Consider the following 4,404-nt stretch of genomic DNA (forward strand, 5'->3'; position numbering starts at 1 on the left):
AGGTTTTCCCCAAAAAGGCTGCCAGTTATCAATGAAGCCCACATCGTTTTCTGGACACCACCTTGTTGTGACCTTAACCGTCTTTCTAACTCACTTCCTCTGCTGCTCTTACCCATTTGTTGTGGATTATCTTAACCTCTCCTGTGTGTTCAGGTTCTGGCGGCGGCTCAGCAGGCTGATGAGTAAGCTGAACCCAGAGCCCAACCTCATCCACATCATGGGATGCTATGTGCTGGGAAGCGCTAATGGAGAAAAGGTAGCTATCTTTGTATTCTCTTTTTGAGTCATTTCCCACACTAGTTATTGCAAAAGTTTACTTAAAGGTCCAGTGTGTAACATTAAGGAGGATGTATTGGCAGAAATGGAATATAATATTCATAGATGTTTTCATTAGTGTGTAATTTTTGTTAACTTAGAATGAGCTTAGAACCCAACAAAATGCCCCTTATGGTAGATAAAACATAATAAAGTGCCTTCTAGGCTGCTTCCTCTCGCCTGTTGAAACCAAAACCAAAGCTGCAGGCTTCATGGCATGATGATGATAATGAAGTTGCTGTAATTTAGTAGTAAACCTCACTCACTAAACAAATTAATTGGCAAAACAAAGGTGCATGCGCCTCTCGCAGTAGCTTGATTTGTGTGTGAAGACACACGCAGCACTTTGACATGACAGGAAAATAGAATCTTTGACACCCACTTAATTAAGTTACACACACATGCACCCACTCACCCGCACTGCAATTACATGCTCACACATTCACTCACGCACACCTCCTGTACCCCTGTCATGACCCTTCCACCCCCACAGAGACTGATACATACTCGCTATATGCAGACACACTCACATACAGCATGCACATGAACATGCCCACACACTGAAATATTCATACTTTCTCATGCAGCCCCACATAGAACCACTGATCTACTGCTTTTTGTGATTGATAACTGAAGTACCAGTCATTGTGGTCATGTAGTGCTTCTCCTGCCCACTTCACAAAGAAGTCTGAATGTAAAGTGGAATATCAGAGACAGATGCAGGGTGAAGACCATTCAGTGCACATTGTATGCTTGTGCATCTCTTGACAGTAATGCTTAGAAATTAAGTGTTTATTGCAGTATGAAGCTGTGACGGCAGTTAAGATACTTACAGAGAGACTTACACTGAGAAGACTGGCGGCCTCTGCAATGCTGTTTTAATTGTATAGTGTACTTAGCAAAAACATCTGCTGGGTTTGTCGCGGTTGAGAAGTCAGAGCAACTTTAGTAAACATAAGGGATGTTATCAGCCAGTCATTGCTATTGTTTGCATCAATTTGTGTTGGCTATTTCCAACTTCGATATTGGAAAAATGATAACCTCTGTTTTACAGCACTGACAAACACCGTACAGTGAGCAGCTGTTCAGCTCTGAGGCTCACAAAAGCTGTAAGAACAAACAAGAACTAAGTTACAACACAATAGAAGTTTCCAAGAGATACTAAAAATGGATAAACACTGGTTATTAGCAAAAGGCTAATGCTAGGTGTAGAATGTAATGTGAAATTGTCAAAAATGCCAAATAATGTGCTGGGCTAATGCTGTTGATTGAATGTTAGCAGTCTCTTTATTATCACTATCACCTCCAGTTTTTAGTCCTCTGAAAAAACTGTCCATGTTTTTTCTTTCCTCCTTACATTATCCCTAAACATCACAAAGGAAGTAAAACTGACTGTTTGGCTAGATTGCTAGCTAACTTTAACTTGTGATAGTTGGAAGTGTCTAGTGTTGAGTGGTACTCTACACACAATGAAGGTATGAACACTAATCTCAAACCTGCTGTTTTCCTATAGTGTGTTCATGTTTTAACCAACAGATGTCGTTAGTGAGCATTCCAACAGTTATATCTACGTTTTCAACCTAGGAGACTGATGTGAACAGCTTTTGACAGTTGCTTCTAATTGCAGCCTGCAAGAGAAGGTAATGAGGTTTATTGGAAATGTAGTTTTAATGAGGAAATCACAAGCATGAACAATTCTGTGAACTGGCCTGCTATTTATCTCTCCATGGTCTCATTTGTTTACAGTGATTACAAGCAGGAATTAATTTGAAAGTGATACATTAATGTTTCAAAATGCTGCTTGTTACGGAAGCCCTAAAGGGCCATGCATTCATACATTTTATTTCCTCCGTTTTCCCGTGATAACGAGTTAATTTCTCGATATTCGAGATAACGAAACTTTGTTTCCAGAGATAACGACATTACGATTAATTCAAATCCGAGATAATGACTGTGATATGAATTAATTAATATCGTTAATCCGGGAAACGAAAGTGGCGTATATCTCGAGATCTCGAGGAAAACATAACTTCGTTATCACGGGAAAATGGAGGAATAAAAATGTGAATGGCATGCCTTTAGGGCTTCCGTAGCTTGTAGCACATTTACAACAGTCCTTGTTTGCTTGTGCCTTGGGCCTATACCTCCTGGGTATAAAGAAGTCCTAGCAGTGCTCTGTGACACTCACTGTGACATTTGGCATCTTCACCACAGTGATTGAAGGGGGATGAACAGGGAAGGGCTTATTACATTTAACAATTTTCCCCCTGCTGCTGCCTGTGCACGCTCCTGCAAGCTCAGCTGGAGAGCAGCTATTAATAGACTGAGCTACCTTCACTCAACTCCACCCCTGTTGTACACTGAAATCATAGATTAGAAATTGTTTTCTTTAGAAAGGGTCTGCCACAGATTTTAGTTTAGTTTAAATCAGTCTGATATTAGCAGCTAACTGGAGTAAAGTCACATCATCTCAAAATAGGCTGAGTTACCTGCATTATTTCAAACACATTAAGAAGGTGTAAGAGGTCAGTGGCTAGCAGTCGTAGTCACTCACCCATTTAGTACTTTTTATTAGTATTTAAAGTCATACAAATGCAACAAACCACAGATACATTTAGATGACCACAGTATACTCAGAGCCCAGAAGAAAATTGTTGATTGTTGAGTCTCAGTCCCAGGTGGGGTTGGGTCCCAAAGCATCAGTATTTGAGTGACAGACACACTGTACAGATCCCAAACTCTGACAGAGGACAGTTAAGCTAGCTAGGTACAGGTGGAGAAAAGCTTGCTACTGAAGTAAGAAGAGGTGATTGAATTGAAACGCTTCTGTGAATACGCAAGGGGGGCGTATCTCATAGTGAGACATCGAAACCAATGCTATGAAAGAGAACTCCTCTGTTGTTTCTCTGGCCTGTCTCTTCTCTTCACCCCTCGCTACATTATCTCTCCGTTTTCCATGCATAGTACGACTTAAAAACCAACTTCAAAGCAAATGTGGGATTTAAGTACGGAATAACATCCTCAGCCTTTCCTCTGAAACCTAAATTTGGTTTCTCTGTAGGTACTTACTTACTCACTACAGTTTAACAACAGTAAAAGGGTTAATTATGTTACTGTCCCAGTAAAACATTATCGCTTGATAACAGCTTTCTTGCATTAGCATTTGCGGCACTGACCCCAACCTTAAAAAGTCATGCTCTATCGATGGCCTGCACTGTAACGCATCAGGGAAATGTTGAGGTTAAGCTCCAGAGCAGGTGGCATTAGCGGCACACGTAGACTCTGGCAGGTTGTTTGACCTTTCACCATTCACTAGCCCTCTGTACTCACTATCACCATAATTATTATTAGCAGACTATATGCCAGCCTATTTTGTGCCTGATCCACATTCAACATAGAGGAACTTCATTTAGAATATGACAGATCCATAGAAAAGGACCTTTGTCTCTCACAAATATTTAAATTTGTTTGCCACTTATTGATTTATGACTACAACATATTTCATCCTCCATATGTCAAGAGATACAACATTAAAATAGACAGGCACCCTGGTTGTCTGGCAACCTCACAATGATAACAATACTCTAATGCATTTCTTATGAGACCAATTACTGTTTTGTTTTTTTTGTTTTTCTTACATCTAAGATCTGGCATGACAAAGACTAAAAAGTATCTCCATATCTCACATTGATTTAGTGGAAGCAGTAATGATTTTGTTGTGCCAAAAAGATGCATAGATGTTCCATCTTATGGGAATCATCTTTCAAGATCTAATCCATCCTTCCTGGAGTGAGATAAAAATTATGAATTCATTTAATGTTTCATTTTGTGACTTGTAAATGAAATATGTAGTCCGTTGCATATGCACGAATGTGTCTTCATCTTCATCTAAAGCCATGCCTAGTTTCTTTCCCCTCTTTTGAACTGGCCATAAAATGAGTAATTTTTTAGTTTTTAACTTTGAGAAATATATGGCACACCAGCTGGCACCGGACCAGACCCCTGGGGAGTTACAGGAGGGACAGGGAGGACGTGCTGGAACAAGAGGGGGGAGGAGGAGGCAGTGAAAGTGTGGACTGTGAAGGGGGG

At 40.3% G+C, this 4,404-nt stretch overlaps 1 protein-coding gene across 1 annotated transcript in view; it reads right to left on the minus strand.

The window, feature by feature from the left end:
• LOC118326016 (NMDA receptor synaptonuclear signaling and neuronal migration factor-like) overlaps nucleotides 1-4,404 on the minus strand; it is a 24,133-nt gene that overhangs the window by 3,456 nt on the left and 16,273 nt on the right. The window lies entirely within an intron of this gene.

This window comes from Morone saxatilis, unplaced genomic scaffold (genome assembly GCF_004916995.1).
Source record: "Morone saxatilis isolate NCDOM2014 unplaced genomic scaffold, NCSU_SB_2.0 Contig16, whole genome shotgun sequence".
NCBI classification, from domain to species: domain Eukaryota; kingdom Metazoa; phylum Chordata; class Actinopteri; family Moronidae; genus Morone; species Morone saxatilis.